This window comes from Nuphar pumila, chromosome 2, assembly GCF_984573655.1.
Source record: "Nuphar pumila chromosome 2, dmNupPumi1.hap1.1, whole genome shotgun sequence".
Taxonomy (NCBI): domain Eukaryota; kingdom Viridiplantae; phylum Streptophyta; class Magnoliopsida; order Nymphaeales; family Nymphaeaceae; genus Nuphar; species Nuphar pumila.
Window position 1 is genome coordinate 4,921,420 of NC_143250.1, and position 18,442 is coordinate 4,939,861.

Consider the following 18,442-nt stretch of genomic DNA (forward strand, 5'->3'; position numbering starts at 1 on the left):
CAAATAAAATCTTGTTGGAAGAATCAGAGTTGAAATAAAATATCAGATTAATTTGGAACAAATGTCAGACCAAACTTTATTCAGTTGGACCCCTATTCCTATTTCCAAAAGTCTCTTGAATCCCTATGCCATTTCTTACAACGTCAATTCATGCATGATGTTGTGGGTTTGAAACAGATGTTATATCAAAATAATGATTTTGAAAAAAAATAATACTAAGAACATATATTTGTAAAGAAATCACCTTAATAAAAGAAAACAAAATAAAAAAGGCAACAAAAAGAGAGTACCTTTAGTAGCTAAGAGAGGGAGAGTGAGGCAGTTTTTTTCACGTCAGTAAACCTTTTCCTTGTGCGGTAAACAGGTTAGAAGATATTTTTTTGTGTTAAAACTTCTGTTTGTGGGTAAACCGTTGGTGTTCCTCTGCTTAGAGAGAGAGAGAGAGAGAGAGAGAGTCCGGATCCCGTGCAATAACAAGGCACAAAATTTGTGCATTAAGCATCCTGATCACGCTCCATCAGCCCTTGGGCTCAACAACTGAGCCCTATCCCCAAAATGGACTGCTTAATTCATAAATATTTGTGCGATCATATGGAACCTGATCTTTTCACTTTGGCTCTAAAATGACTCTACCAGTACAGGGCCTCTCAAGTAGATATAGAAAGAACACCAAGAGTTTTTTTTTTTGTTTTAAAGGCTAGTTGGGTTTAGCAATCTTTTTTTTTTTATTGGATAATCTAAGGCAAAAACTCTCATCACCGACCTCTGGCCTCCGGTTGGTAAAACCCTTGAGGTTGTCCCTGCCCATGGAGAGTACACCCAGCTTCAACCTTGTGGCAAGGGGTGCCACTCATGTGTGTTTTGAACTTGAATCCTTATGTCAACAAATAAATGATCCAATATAACATGATCCAAAAGGCTGGTGAAATCTGGTTACTCCTTGTGCTGAGCCAATAAGATTCCTGTCCCAACCTGGATCCAACTATTTTCTATGCTGCTCTGTCAACCACATATATAGGAATTTAATTTTTTTTCGTGTTTTTGTAAACCCTTGTAGGGTTCATCGGTTGGGTTTGTCTCGACTAATTGACCCGTATTGAACATGGATGTTCGGGTATTGGTGTAAAGAATACCAACTTGAATGTTAGCATCTGGGTCACATTTGGGCCATGATTTTTGCTGAATATCTGACACAGCCTGACTGAGCCGAGTGGGCTAGAGATCCTTGGATCTGAGATTCACCATAATTTTCATATCCCCTGAACTAGGGATGTAAATGGATCGGATGCCTATGGAACTTCTATAATTTTTTGTTGTACCGACCCAGTAGTGAGAGACTTACAATCCCAGAGCTACAAAGGTAAATTCTCCTTTGATTTCATGAAAATGTTCATGATTTCGTAAATTTTTTATATTTTTCTATTGCGCGTTGATGAAAAAATTACCTATTTGCAAAAGTATGATCCGATTCTGCGTTTGTGAAATTCTCGAGAGATCACCCCTGAGCATATAGAATTAAAAAAAAAAAGGCAAAATCTCTCTGTTCGCCAACGAAAGTGCTTTACAGCTTAGTCACTTGGTACCAGTGGCTTGCTTTTGCATCGCAATCAGTAGCTAAAAAAAGAGTAGTTGTGTGGCATGTTGGTTGTGCTTGCTTGTGCACTAGAAACTCGTTTTTCTTGCTAGTTGTGCATGGTAAGAGAAAGCGCTTTATTGTCTTACTAAGCGCAACGAAAGAAAGAATGCGTCTTTAAAGAAAATAAATGGATTTTCCGCAATGATCGAAATGTGGCAATGTATGGCCAAAAAATATCTTCATTCTTCGAGAATTTAGGCCAGAATTTGTATGAGTAATTAGTTTGATTGAGTTTAATCTCAAGTTGGTGATTTGAGTTTGTGAGAATCTGAAAATGTGAATTTGATTTGTTCAAGTAAATGTGTGTTTCTGTTTTTGTTTTTGCCTCCTGTGATGCTTGAATTTATTGTGATTGAATGCCAAAACTAAATAAGGTTTTAAATTGGAAGAAGGGTGTGATATATGTCACTAGGTGCGGGTGCGAGTATGGTGATGCAGTACTTTAAAAAAAACTTGAGTGCAGCGAGATGGTATATATATATATATATATATATATATATATATATATATATATATATATATATATATATATATACTTTCAAAAGACTCAAAGCCGAGATTGATTCAAACCTGGGTTTGCTTTGACTCGGGTCGCTGAGTCAAGGCAGACCCACGCCTGAATCTTACTTAAGCCAAAAGACTCATAACAAGCCCAGTTACGGGCCATCCTTTTCCATGTCAGTGTATGGCAACAGGACTTATATACATAAATTTTTAGTTGCTTTCATAGGTATGATGATGCAGGAATGGTAGGGAATTGATTGTTTGATTCTTTTTGTTTGTTTTGAAATAATAAAAAAACTTGTGGTGATTTTTTCAAGGTTTTTCTTTCAATAATTTGGAGTGTTTTTTTTTTGTTCTTTCCATGGTTGAATATGGAATCATTGAACGGTTGGTGAGAGCATTGGTAGTGTAGCCATGTGGGGATGCCAATTGGATAGGGTTTGATTAGGATATCCTACATACTGATTATCATTCAGTCAGATACAGTAAAACATTCCAAATCCAATAACCTAATAAGTCAGGTTCGGATTTAGATTCTCACATCCAAACCAATATCTAAATCTGATTAGTATCTGTCCACTGAAAATGCATAAAATATGGACAACTGAAGCAGTCGAGATGCAAATGGGTCAGATATAGGATAAAAGTTTTGCAATTTTTAGTTGTTCTGGATCTTACCAGATATGAATAGTTTGCATCCTTATGAAGCTGCCCTCAAGATGGATTAGTCCAGAATGGACCTAAAAGGATTAAGCCAATTGACCATGTTGGGCATGTCTGTAAGAAATAGTTTGGCATAGGATCATGTGCCCAGAGCGTCACTTGGTTGGATCTTGACTGGTATCGGATCAGATTTGACCCAACAAAGTCATGCATGAACCAAGGCTCCTAATGGATTAGACAGGAAGGATCTTCATCTGAATCATAATCTGGTTCAGGTATCTTTATTCAATTTGCACATGACCGAAGACATTAAAACTAATTCATTTATATGTGACACATGGAGAGGCAGAAATTTAATCCATAACGCTCAAGCTGGATATAGTAAATGGGTCGGACTCAGGTTGACTTTTGAAATATATCCTAATATTTAAGACACATACGTATAATCATTTGGATTCACTCAGGGTGCATGTAGATCCGGTTTTGGTTACCCTTTTATTATAAAAGGTAGGTACCTCATGACCTCATCCCTTTTATCGGTCATTTCCAACGCCTTTCTCTCTTCACAAAAAGACGAAGAAGTTGGAGGAGCCAGGGAGGACCCAACCCCACGTCTCTCTGCGAGAAGACGAAGGAGGAGGACGACCCAACCCTCTTTGTGTGGTCTCTCTCTGACGTGTTTGCCGCACCAGGTGCAATGACCCTTTTGCCAAGTCCCTGTGACATAGGGTGCGATGAATTGTGTTAGATGGTTTATCTCATCTATTGATTTTAGTGAGCATAGAACCATAAAATTTTACTTCTTTTCCTTTGAAAATTAGGGGAGAAATGGCATTCATGGTCAGTTTGTAAATTAATTCAGGATTGTGAGTTTAGATCAAACATTGTATTGACGAGAATTGTTGGTTGCTGAAGTTATGTTGTTCGAGTATAACTTATATCGTTCTAAAGTTGGATAAAAAAAAAGGGCTTTTGGAATAACGGTGGTGATAGATGATCAAATGGTGATTTAAAACTAAAGTTGTGAATGATATACCGAAACATGACTAAAAGAAGGGAATTTCAGGGTTAGTCAAGAAATATGGCATGACTCTGGTATTTAGACCGTTAAAACAATTGATCGACTTGATTCAAAATGCTATTGTGGCGCCACTGAATGGGTTTCTTTTGGAACAACTAGCCAAACCTTCCTGCTAAAGGTGTAATTCGTAAACAAACGGAAAATTATGGGCTTTTCAAAATTTAGAAATTATGAGAACTTGTTATTTTTTATGTATTTAAGTCATCCAAAAAAGCCTAGTCTGGTTAATAAGAAGAATCAAACCAAGTGGATGTGTTTACTTGCATACATTATACAGTTGTGCTTCAATCTCACCTGTTGTCAAGCTACACTTGGGAAGCAAGCATATTCAACTCCTACGAAGATGGATTTTGAATGGAACACCATCATCTAGATGTCATGATTAAATGTGAAAGCTGTAAGATGTTTTTGCTTTATTTTTTCTGATGTTGAAGGGATGCATAATTAATCTATGCTTTTACCAGAATTTGTAAATGAAATATTTTGTAAACTATAACTGGCATTGGTTCTCTTGGTTCTCTTGAGGAACTTCTTCCATAATATGTTGATGGCTATCTTGGTTCTCTCTATTCTTTGCTGGATGAAATTAGTCATGACCATAACTGGCATTGGACTGGTCCTCTACATTATATCGATACACCAGACTTTAAATGCAACTATGAATACTGCAGTATGTATGATTTATTTCATGGAATGTTTACTTGGGTTAGTCTAGCTATAATCGTTTTTTTCTATTTTCTTGTTATTGTTCCTCATGACAAGGTTTCCCAAATCCCAGCATTTTTGGATGTTCTGAGCCATTGTTTTTCAAAAGCTTTAGATGGATAAACTACCTAATGTTTTACTCAATGCATGTGTGATGCAGTTCTTTCTTTTCTTTGATGTTTTCATCCGAGCACTGGTAATCGTTATTTGATTGTATGACCATTGTGCGACTATCAAAGCCTTCTTGCTTCTAGTAGGATGAATGTTTGCCTTCATCTGTGCAGGAGATTGCCATGACTATACTGAAACTAAAGACAGGTGTGTTGTTGGAGCAATCTACAACTATACACAACATCTTGTAATTATGAAAAATTCCAAAAATTCTAAAAGATCTAGAAAAATCAGAAAATTTTAACATAAATTATAAAAGAATCATATCAAATAAAACAATGATGAATTACACAAAATACAATCATAAATTCATATATCAAGGCAACTAAATAATTTAAATTGATAACTAACAATGTAAATAAAAGAAAACTACATACACAATTAAAGTCTTACATTTAACTAATAAGACTTCATGATAACTAAAAATAATACATTTAATCAATGTCTTATGTGCCAATCTTCATCTTTAAAGTTCTAAAGGTTTAAACTATAAAGATCCTAAAACTAAACTATCTTCTAGAGCCTATTTGTCAAACATCAAGAGAGTATTTCCCCAGTCCTGCATCCAACTATCGCTCGATGATCTATTTATATTAGGCCATTTTTTTTTTGCAAGTGGGTCATCATCATCATTAGTATCTGAAATAATGGTTGGAAGTCCTTCATCTTTGCATTTTTGCAAATTGTTTTTCTTTGAATTTCTTCTATTTCAGCAATAACATCAAAACGAAATGTTGCAAGAATAGGTGAAGAATCATGTGGGCGTACATTTTGTCTTTGACCTATAATATGTTGATTAAATCTATTCAAATTACCATTAATAATAGCACCATAAAACAAACATTTCAAATTCAATGGTAACCCTAGTCATGGTACATCATTAATGCTTATGTAGTATTGCCATACATGATCATCTCTAATATGACATAAACGTGAAGATGATATAGAAAGATATAAATTAAATTAAATTAAATTAAAAAACTCAATATGAAGCAAAAAATAAGAAGCATCAACCACATATTTCTCCAAAAACACTCAATAAAAAGCAAAGAATAGAGATTTTGTACCTTAATCCACTTTCTTGATTTAAAAAATAGTGAAATGCACTCTTATAAAATCGCAAAATCCCTCTCGCTTGCATACGAATCGACCCCCAAATCGATCCCATGAAACTTAGGGTGTATGAGTTGTCGTCTAACAGACTCTAAGTCTCAGGGATTCGGCAAACCAGGTGTTGCACCCGCGTCGACGTGACGCAACGCGGATGCACGTGTGGGTGAGCACCCGGTGCGGTCAACGCACTCAGGGTCATTTTGGTCCAATTTTTGGACTTAAAAAAAATCGCTCGATCTAAATGGCTGCCAAGAAAAAAAATTGCCCTATATGTCACAAGGAATCTCCAACTAGGTGTCGCACCCGCACCTGATGCGGTCAACCTGACCTTGGGTGCAGTCAATGCACCTAGGGTCATTTATGTCCAACTTTTGGACTATATATATATATATATATATATATTTATATTTGTGTCGCACCCAAGCTTTTTTAAAGTGCCGCACCCCTGCACCCGCACCCATGTGACATAGGACTCTACACATATGGAGAACTTGGCCCTCAAGAAGCCTTTTAAGCCTCAAATGAAAAAGAAATACAACTTTCAGCCTTTTTTAAGTGCGCCAACATTGTATCATACGATGCATATTGTATTATACGATGTAATATGATACATGGGTGCATCGTCCAATACATCCGATACATATATGATACATGCTTGTATCGTGATACGAGAGTATATTGTATCGCAAAATACAAAAGTAACAATGTGTATCATACTGTATCATACGATATGGTACAATATAACCATGGTCTCATATACTTTTTATATTTGTGTCGCACCCCTGCACCCAAGCTTTTTTAAAGTGCCGCACCCCTGCACCCGCACCCATGTGACATAAGACTCTACACATATGGAGAACTTGGCCCTCAAGAAGCCTTTTAAGTCTCAAATGAAAAAAAAAATACAACTTTCAGCCTTTTTTAAGTGCGCCAACACTATATCATACGATGCATATTGTATTATACGATGTAACATGATACATGGGTGCATCATCCAATACATCTGATACATATATGATACATACTCGTATCGTGATACGAGAGTATATTGTATCGCAAAATACAAAAGTAACAATGTGTATCATACTGTATCATACGATATGGTACAATATAACCATGGTCTCATATACTTTTTATATTTGTGTCGCACCCCTGCACCCAAGCTTTTTTAAAGTGCCGCACCCCTGCACCCGCACCCATGTGACATAGGACTCTACACATATGGAGAACTTGGCCCTCAAGAAGCCTTTTAAGCCTCAAATGAAAAAAAAATACAACTTTCAGCCTTTTTTAAGTGCGCCAACACTATATCATACGATGCATATTGTATTATACGATGTAATATGATACATGGGTGCATCGTCCAATACATCCGATACATATATGATACATACTCGTATCGTGATACGAGAGTATATTGTATCGCAAAATACAAAAGTAACAATGTGTATCATACTGTATCATACGATATGGTACAATATAACCATGGTCTCATATACTTTTTGCATTTGTTGACTCAATCAAGTCATGAATTTTGTGTGATTACCAAATAATAGCATGCTTAGTTGATCATGTTATGTCATATTTGGTTATCAAGGCTAAATAGCTACATGTCGTAGTGTTTGGCTTTAAAATTAGAAACTAATAGACGTGATATGTATGTTATTTAAGGATCGTTTAGTGGTTAAATGTCATAAGCAAGAACATGGATCGGGTTTCAATGAGCCCTTTAATCGGGTTGTTAGAATGAGAATTAGTAGAATGATTTCATTTTGAGTTAGTTTTGGGTAACATGTACATCATCTCAATGTTAGAAATGTTTTTGATAAGGTGGTTCTCTTGAACAAGTATACATGGAGTAGGCACACATTTTTTTTAAGGTAATCCTCAAACAATGGTTGCTTGCTAGAAAAATCCATGTATGGATTAGAACAAGTTTCTAGATTGTGGTTTGATATTTTAATAATGGAATTAGAAATTTTAGCTTTTGGAGAAGCCAAACAGATTACTGGTGTGGATGACTGTCATTATAAGCAGTAGTGAACATCGAATATGGTATCTCGAGAATTTTTTGCATGATGGGTTCCAATTGCAAGATTTAGGTCAGTTCCAAAATTTCCTTGGCAGTGCAGTGTAGAGAAAACAAGATTGTCTTCTCCTAACATAAATATGCTTCTGATCTGTTTGAAAGGATTGGTATATTAGTATAAGCTCTGCACATTTATTTTGTGGGGATTATATCAAGTGGAGTTATGAATTCTTTTATAAATTTCAGACAGCTCATCTATTTTTATTGTAGATTATTTTATTTCATAATAGTAAACTGGAATTCTTGTATCATTATTGCTTGTTTTCTCCTTTCTCCAGTCATGGGATAACATGATTATTGAAACTGCTTTAAAGGAGTTCTATGACTCTGAGCTTACAATAATGGCACAAGGCATCCAAAGAAACATCACGGTAAGTAATAGGGAAAAAAATCATGCAAAATACAATAAACAAGCAAGTCTGACATGAAAAGAGAAGGGTAAGGCAAACAATCCTACTCTTTTTTAACCACACAATGCAATGATAATGTTAACTGTTAAGAAGATGGGATTGCTATTTTTGGTTGCTATACAAAGAAGAACTTGTAGCAGCACACTGTAAAACAGCTCAGTCATAGATTATTTTATTGCAAAAAGCACACTGTAAAACAGCAAAAAATCATTTTCTTGTCAATTGTATAATGATATATTATAGTATTAATCTTTTATGATGATCTTCCCTAAATTAGTAACATCCAACAATGTGTTGATCCTGCAAGCAGCATCTCCTACTAACAAATGGTGCAGCTACTGCCCCAGAAGATTAGATAATTGGCATTCTTATTCATTCCATAAAACTTCCCAATTGACAATGCCATATCCAACGCTCCTTTTCACCTCCATATATTTGTATGTGTGCCATAGATTCTAGTGCATACTCACCACCAGATGATCCGTCCTCATGAAATATTACTTTGGAGTTTGGCCACTGTGAGTCTTAAAATAGTCACCATTATGAACCTGCTAATAACTTTATTCATATTCTCAATTATAACTAAATCAATATTTCTGTCACTAGCTCATGTCTTTCTTTTTATTTACAGGACAACTGGTCTGCTGATGCTTCTTTCTTCTTGGGACAACTATATTTCAGATACTATGGTTTGTCCAGACATGTAAGTCTTATTACCTTTGCAATTTGTGAAGTCCTTAGATCAATCTTTTAGCTGTATGTGTGCTTGTCAGCTCAAACTCTTATTTTGAAGAGTGATGCACATATAGAAAAGTAAAAAAGCTAAAAAGGGGACCTAGCATTTTTCTCATGCCACTGATTCTTGAAATACAAACTTGTAATACCCACCATACTGAGTATCTGATCTGTTGGCTTTGCACACACCTTGTTTCACGTGCATATACCCAAAAGAGCAAAAAGTTTGTGCAAGCACAGCCAATGCAGCTGTTAAGCATGGATACTGTCTGAGAATCGCTTATCTGTACACCATCAAACAAGATGAGTTTTCTATTATTAGAATATATTCATGGAGTTTCTCTCACTTCAGGCCCTTTCATTCTCAGTTTAAAATAGTTCTAGCCTACTCAGTGTTCTACATTACAATGAACTATTAATGAGAGTGAATTCAAGATGGGAAAGACCTGGCAAAGACTGTTTTGAGTCATCTAAGAGTGGAGCATTCAGCTAAAATTACTCAAGCATAAGTTCCTAGTCAAACCAAAATAGAAAAGTGGATAGTATGCTATTGTTTGTAGGGCTAGCATGGAATTAATATGAATAAAATTTTCCCTCAGGTAAGCATCAGCATGGCATGCAAATTTGCATATAGAAATGCCACACCAGGAAGTGTGTTATCAGGTATGCTGATTACTTCTAGGTACCATTTTAATTCTCTATGCTTTTGTAGAAGGCCAAATAGTTAATATTTCATTTTTATCTTTGGAATCATTTGGCATACATGTGAATTTATGTTTGTATATGTGCATATATTTGCACGAGCATATATATATATATATAGATAGATAGAGAGAGAGAATTGAACTTATTCGGCGCTCCTTTCTCGTTCTGCCCATTAATTATGATAGATCTGAACCGTTAGATGTGTTTAGCATGCTCGATTTAGTGGAAATCAACTCTTGGATCATGTTTTTTCGTCGCAAAATGTATTTTATTAGCCAGAAAAATTTGATGCCTTCATACCCATTGATTTTGGATCATCGGAAAAACCTATATACATTCCGGTGATCCAAAAGCCGGTTTCCACTAAAAAAACCTATAGATCACATATATGGTGTTAGATGTGAGAAAAAATACAAAAAACTATGATTTTTTAATGGGCTTAATAGGGCAGAATGGGTCGCACAGCTGATGTGCTGTATCTCAAAGATGGGTGGGTGCAGCAGCACACTAAAAGTGTGCAGTCACATGGCACCTAGGAGTGTCAATGAGTCGGGTTTGACCCGAACCTGAACCTTACCAAATCCCATAGGGTCAGGGTTTGGTGATAAAAAGGAGGTCCTATTAGAAAACAGGTTGAACCCAAAAGGTCCAATTAGTATATTGAGCTGGGTATGGTTTGTGAAATTTCATACCAGACCCGGGTCCTACCTGAGTTTCGATTTAGACCCATGATTTTCAATGTAAAAAGATAAAAAATATATATATTATTTTATCGTGTATGGACCAGGTCTGGTTCATGTAATCCTTATAGGGTATGGTTTTTCTTATAGCAGACCCAATAGGAATCGGGTCCGGACCTGGTACCCGTGCCTCAAAACAGTTCGGGGTTAGGACTCACCTGGGTCTGAACCAGATCCTACCCGTTGGTACCTCTAATCGCACCTGATCCTCCCTCCCATCTTGGTGGCTGCTAATCTCTAGAATGGAAAATGGCGATGTGAGAGCATTTCCCCACTCTATGTCACAGGGACTCGGCAAAACAGATGCCGCACCTGCGTCGACGCGATGCGACGCGGGATCGCGTGCGGGTGCGGTCAACACGACCCTGGGTGCGGTCAACGCACCCAGGGTCATTTTTGTCCACATTTTTGGGCGAAAAAAAAAATCCCCCTCCCCCGATGAAAAGGAGGAGAATTAGGGCAAAAAATTTTTTTTGCCCTAATCTCTCCTCTCTCTCTCCCCCTGAGCTCAAGCTCTCCCATCGTCGCCCCAGCTCCGCCGCCCCCAGCTCCGCCTCCCAGACTCCTCCTCTCGGCTCCTCCTCTCGGCTCGCAGGTATGTCTCACTCTCTTCTTGGGTCGGCTGGGGAGGGGCCGAGCACCCCCCTCCCCCCCTCTCTCGGTCTCTTGTTGGGTCGGCAGGGGAGGGGCTGAGCCCCCCCTGCTCCCTCGTTTTTCGGCACAAGAGGGGCCGAGCCCCTCCCCCATCTACCTCTAGGTCGATTTATGTAATTGCTTTACTTGTGGAGCTGCTGCGGGAGGTGGACGGCGGGGTGGCGGAGGAGGCCGCGGCCGTGGTGGTGGTGCTGACGAGGCACGCCGACGGGGTAGCCGCCGTGAGTGCGTTGCCAGCGGGAATCTCGGCCCTCGTCTGGGTGCTGCGAACCGGTTCGGCAAAGGCGAAGGAACACGCAGTGGCTGCCCTGCTCGAGTTGTGCAAGCACGGCGGGCCGGACGCCCTGGAGAGGGTGGTGAGGGCGCCGTTGCTGCCTCGCTCCCTGCAGTCGCTGCTCTACTCCGGTACGTCCCGGGCGAGACGGAAGGCCTCGTCGCTGGCTCGCATCTGCGGTGGTGGTTACGGACCTTCTGTTTCGAGACATGCCATGCCCGTATAGTTGACAGTCTCGGTTCCGTTGCGGTAACGGTTCGCTCTTGGTTGGTACATTATACATCACCCATTTTGGTTTCACTGCATTTGTTTTTTTATGCATATATGACCTGATTGGCGGTTGAATTATCTCATTCTTTTGGGAAGAAAGGAAAGGAAACGGTGACCTCCCTTTGCTTTTGTGTGTATAGTTGGTGCTGATTTCCATTATCCATTTGTTTAATAAATCTGGAAACGTGAGACAAAAGTTCCTGTAGTGGTGTCTGTTCAGGAATTGATGGGACCCTTGTTGGTTGTTTGTGCTTGTGAAATCATGAATACCATATTGGTGGCTTCATTTTGAAATTTTATATATACTTCTGTCAGGAAAATGAAAAGTTTTTGAGGTCATATTGGCAATCTCTCTCTTTCACAGATCCGACTGCGAGAATGAGAGAACATCACTTGTTCATAAGCAAACTTTGATGCTTAGGTGAAAGTGAAACCATCAAACGTGCCTTTTGAGAATAAATTTAACGTTTAAGACAAATAATAATAATTGAGAGCAAAACATGAACCTAAGCTTCCAATATCAGCTGTGTGTGAGTGTGAAAGATGGATCAATAGTGGTGGTCTTGGACATTGCCCTTAGCAATGCTGTGCTGAAGCCACCATTGCTCTCATTCTCAATGTGGGTGTTGTAAAATCTCTGCATTTTTTTTCTTCCCTTCTAGAAGTAAAGGCACTTCATCCATGGCTTCGGGCTCTCGCGATGAAACATGTGATTGTAGGGAATGGAAGGTGCTCCTCTACCAGATGGTGCGGTCATCATACTCACTGGATTTTAGATTTGGGGATATCCCACATTTTCTTCTTCACCACTTTGTTCTATTCTTGATGGGTTAGTGTTGCAGTTTGTTCTTTCAGGCTTGGGTTCTCACCCTCTGGGTAATTGCTTTACTTATTTGATTGATATTTAGGTCGATTTATGTAATTGCTTTACTTATTTGATTGATAATTTGATATTTAGGTTGATATACTGCATGCATGATGAATCATATTATGATTTATGAGTTTATGACAATGTTTACTGTTAAATGTTAAACTGTTAAAACTTCAAAATTATATATATATATATATAATTTTTTTTTTACATTTTTGCCCCTGCCACACCCCCGCACCCGGGTTTTTTGAAAGTGCCGAATCCCCGCACCCGCACCCGCACCCGCTCCCGCACCCGCACCCATGTGACAGCCCCACTGTGATTTGGCAGATTATTTGATCACGTTAATAATCTAGCTATGCATATTTGTAGATGTAATTTTCATGGGGTTTCTGCCTATCAAAAAAAAAATCTTCTTGGGGTTGCTATGCTCTTGTGGGAGAACACGGATCCCATCATTTGAAAATATGATGGGTTCCATCATACATTCAATCATAGCCATGGCTAAATGGTTCTGCTGGATGGCTAGGATTGAATGTATGTCGAAACTCATCCTATCTGTATGATGAGATCCGTTTCCCTTGTGGGACAGTACTTATCTTCCTTTTCTGTACATCTCTTATGTGTGCTTAGCTGACGTTTTGGAGGCTAGCGCTAGGAGGTGTGCGTGTTGCTGCAACTCTCAACAGAATATTCTCACCCTCAATCATGCTTTATTCCACTCTCCAGAACTCAAGCCACATTATATAAATCTCTGGTTGAACCGAGCCAAGTCATAGCCCAACTCAGTTCCAGCAAACCGGGTGAGTCACAACTTGGTTCAGGCTGTGCACCATGTTACCAATCAGTTGCCCATTTGTATATATAACGTATCATCTAGATTCTGGACCATCATGCTCAAATGTCAAATAAGACCGATTCGATTCTGTGATTCCGATCCTATCATTATTGTTGAAGAAGGGGTTTCCCTGACGCTGTATAAAACCTTGCTTCACGCCATGCCCTTTTATAAGTAAGTGACAAACCAGTCGTCTTAGGAAAGAAAGAATGCCAAGTATTATCTCATCTGTCCTTGAATCACCTTACTTCCACCAATTCCTAGTTCTTAATGAAAATTACCAACCTCTTCAAAGATGACGATATTCTGTCTTCTAAAAGTTCAACTGAATATATAGCCCCCAGATTTCAAAAAATCCCTTGACCTGGTCTCTTATTTGGCCAAAAAATAAAATTGGTTCTAGTTGGGAGGCCATTTTTGTCATTTGATAAGTGACAGCATGGTCATTTGTCAATATATGCTCATGAGATGAGGCCTCCTGAATGCGTGTGGTTATGTTTACCAAAATTTGAAACTTGTACCACATGTGGGTTCTATTGTTTTGTATATAATAAACTGTCTTGGGGTCTTTGGGGTGCATGTGGTGAAAGGAGAATGTTGGTAAAGATGAAGAAAGTTGGAATTCTGTTATGTATGGTTAAGTGGGTGATTGGTTTGCTGTTTGGGATCCTAATTGTGTCTGCCCCTGGAGCTCTGTCATGGAGTAAAGAAGGCCATGTTATAATTAACCTGCCGGATCGCTCAGGGTTTTCTCCCTTTATTACTATGGTCATACTAGAGCAGACTGTGTCACATGCACATGCATAAACTGCATGTGTTTTTCATGTTTTTTTGTCTATGTGCATCCATGCCTGTGTGCATGTATGCATGTTTGATATCAAGGAAAGAGAGCCAGCATCCCTTCACCATGGATGGAAGATCAAGAATGATGCATACCTATAGGCCAAAGGAAACACGCTTAGGGCAATCTATAAGGGGCTGTCTCCCTGCTGGGTTATTAAAAACTAGTATATAATGCATGGTTGCATACCTCATGAGAGAAAGAGCCTAAAGAAACATCAACATTACTAAGGCAGGGGATCAACAAAAAGTTGAGTCTGCGAAAACAAAAAAACAACAACAAACACAAAACAAAGAGCCAAAAGCACGAAGGCAAAACATAAAAATAAAAGAACATAGAGATTGGCCAGGGTCTCAAGGAAGAGAAGGCGGCTGAAGGAGGTGGATAACATGGGAAGAGAGGCGTAGAATTGTGTACACATCAGTCAAGATGCAATGGGCGAGCTTATTGAAAGCAACCAGAATTTGGAGGAAGATCGTGTTACGACAATGAATCCTTACATGATACTTCAAGAACAAGGTTTTGATGATGAGCAAGTAAATCAACTTCATTTCAGCTAAGGCAATGAAGACATTGAAGAATTCGATGAAGAATCTTTGAAGACTAGTGTGCAAATGTTAAATTCATTAAAAGTCTTAGATTCTTGTAAGAGCCTTACTTAGAGTGCATATTTAGGTTGCATTTTACCTAAAAAAATCTTTAGAAAAACTTTTCTAAAAGAACCCCTCATGAAAATCTTTTTAGAAAACTCTTTTCTTAAATTTTCGTGTTTATTCGACCAATAGACTCACTAGTCGACTAATCCTTTCACGCCATATTTTCTAAAAAGTCATTTTTGTCAAATTAGTCGACCGAAGGTTTTATCAGTCGACTAGACAGAATGTCTGTTTTCTGGAAATTTAGCAGCAGTCGACTAATGATTTTATCAATCGACTTGACAGAACATGTGTTTTCTGAAAAATTTAGCAGCAGTCGACTAATGCTTTTATCAGTCGACCGGACAGAATGTATATTTTTCAGAAGATTTTAGCAGCAATTGACTGAAAGGTTTTTTCAGTATACTGATAATATTATCAGTCGACTAACTTTTCTCTAGTCGACTAAGTTTCAAAAGTTCAGATTTTCAAACGGCTCGATTAACAGATCAGTCGACCGACGATAACTGTCAGTCTACTAATAACTAACTATTAGTCGACTAACTACTGTTCTAGTCGACTAATTTTGTTGTTTTTCCTGAAACTTTAAAAAAGGTGTGTCTTTTCATTTTTCAAACGTTTTGATCGTTCAAAATGGACTGTTTTGACACCCTTTCATACCCTCAACGTATGAAAACTTTCAACTATAAATATGAGTGCATTTTACACTCAAAATAACTTCAATTCAATCAATTTGAATCAATTACTCTTTGTTTTCACTCATATTCATTTTCTCACTCACGTGATATTTTTTCACTTTAGTTTTTTACTCAAATTCCTTTGAGAGATAGTGAATTCGTGAGTAGAGTATTTCAACAATCTCAAAAGCCAATTGCATCTTATTTGCATTCAAAAGAAGGGCTCATAGGTTGTATTGTAAGTTGTTACTTGTTTCAATTTTCTGTAAAAGGAAGGACTCCTTTGTCTAAAAGAGTTGTTTGCTTTCAGTAGGTGTGTTACTGGAAGTGGGACCGGATTTGGTCTGTATGATATTGTAGTTACACAAGGTTGATAGTGGAAATCTCAAGCGGGTTTTGCTTGGGGACTGGATGTAGGTCGGGAAAGACCGAACCAGGATAAATTCTTGTGTTTTTTTGTGTGATTGTTTTTCAAATTGCAATATCCGTTAATATTCTGCAGATAATTTATAAAAGCACTATTCACCCCCCCTCTAGTGCTCGTTGCCTCGATCCTACTGCACTTTTATTTGGTATCAGAGCAAGGTTTGCTATTATTTTGATTTGATCATCATCTAGCATGACAACTACAACATCTCAGCACAAAGAAGGATGTTCCTCTATTCGTCCTCCTCACTTTGACGGAACAAACTATGGATACTGGAAAGTGAGAATGACAATATTCTTGCAATCCATGGATCTCGATATTTGGAGAGTTGTTTCAGAAAAATACCAAACTCCATCAACTGATTTCAGCTAATGGACCGATGAAGAAAAGAAGACCGCTTCACTGAATGCCAAGGCGATGAATGCATTGTATTGTGTCGTTGACAAGGTAGAGTTCAATCGCCTCTCTCAATGCTCTACAGCAAATGAAATTTGGCATACTCTTCTCGTGACTCGCGAAGGTACGTCAAAGGTAAAGGAATCCAAAATTGCTTCTTTGGTTCATAAATTTGAATTGTTTAAAATGAAGCAAAATGAATCTATATCGGACATGGTAACAAGAATGACCGATATAACTAACACTCTGAAATCCCTTGGAAAAGAATATTCACAAGTGGATTTAGTCAGAAAGATCCTATGGTGTTTAACTCCTGAATGGGAGAGAAAAACCACAACTATTGAAGAGGCAAATGATCTTAATACTCTCACTCTTAAAGATTTGGTTGGTAACCTAATGGCATATGAAGTCCAACTTCAAGACAGACAAGAAGAAAAACCCAAGAAGAAATCTCTTGCTTTTAAGGCTACTTCTGACTTTGAAAATTCAGAAAAAGATGAAAATGAAGATATTGCCCTCATTACAAGGCAATTCAGAAGATTTATTAAAAAATGAAGATTTCAAAGAAAGGTAAAGAAAGCAGATTCTTCCAATCCCAATGAAGTCAAGTGTTTTAATTGCAAAAAGACTGGACATATCAAGAAAGATTGTCCTCTTCTCAAAATCAAGCCCAAGGACCAATTCAAGAAGAAAAAGACTTTTCAAGAATGTTGGGATGATAGTGACTCTTTTTCCGATGAAGAATCAAATGAAGAAGTCGCCAACATGTGTTTTGTAGCATAAGAAGATTCGGTAAGTCAATTTGACTATGATGAGTTATTAGAAGCATTTAATGATTTATATGCTAAATTTAAGAGTCTAAGTTCTAAAAACAAAGAGTTAAAAACTGAAAATTTAACTCTTGACTCTCAAAATAAAGTGTTACTTCAAGAGATAGAAGATCTCAAGAAGAAAAACTCTTGCCAAACATTTGAGATAAAATAAATTGGAATTAGAACCAATCTCTTACAAAAAGAAATATCTAGTCTAAAAGAAAAAACAAAGGATCTTCTTTCTATAGTGACCAAATTCACAAATGGTCAAGAGAATCTAGAAAGACTTTTTGGTTCTCAAAGATGCTCGGTTAATAAAACTGGATTGGGATATAACTTCTTTGATACTCAAAATAGACCAAACTATGTGGTAAAGAATCAAAGGCATTATTCTCAACTATTTGTTCATAGAACTAAACTTTCTAGTTCTAATAGAAATGCATCTAATCATGGAACTTATAATGCTTATAAGCCTAGACATGATTACTCTAGAAACACTAAATCTTTTTATAGAAATAATATTTATTATCAAAGGAAACCAAAATCCAAATGGATATGGATTCCTAACACTAACTCTCATGGACCCAAAAATAGAAAGGGGTCAAATGCTTTGTCTTCTAATTTTGTTGTAAGTACACAAAATAAGGAGCAAATGGATATTGGACAACGGTTGTTCCAAACATATGACTGGAAGGCCGGAGTTATTTTCCACCCTCCAAAATAAGGATGGAAGAACTGTCACCTTTGGTGACAATAACAAGGGAAAAGTAATAGGTATTGGTAATATTGGTAATCCAAAATTTCTCTTGATAGAAAATGTTCTTTTAGTAGATGGTTTAATGCATAATTTAATATCTATTAGTCAATTATGTGATAAAGGTTTTCATGTTTCTTTTGAAAATGATTTATGCTTAATTTCTGATTTTCAATCTAAAAAGATCATTTTTAAAGGTAAAAGAAGGAACAATGTGTATGAACTATAATAGATGAGTTACCCACTTTTAATGAAAAATGTCTTATTGTTTCAAATGAAATTCAATGGTTATAGCACAAGAGACTTGGACATGTCAACTTTAAAATTATTTTCAAGTTATCCAAGAATGATCTTGTAAGAGGCCTACCTAGAATACCATATAAGAAAGATCACTTATGTGATGCTTGCCAAAGGGGTAAA

General features: G+C 37.5%; 1 pseudogene; it reads left to right on the top strand.

Annotated features, from left to right (window-relative positions):
- Window positions 1-3,370: 3,370 nt before the first annotated feature.
- LOC149844552 (endonuclease 1-like) overlaps window positions 3,371-18,442 on the top strand; it is a 28,957-nt pseudogene continuing 13,885 nt past the window's right edge.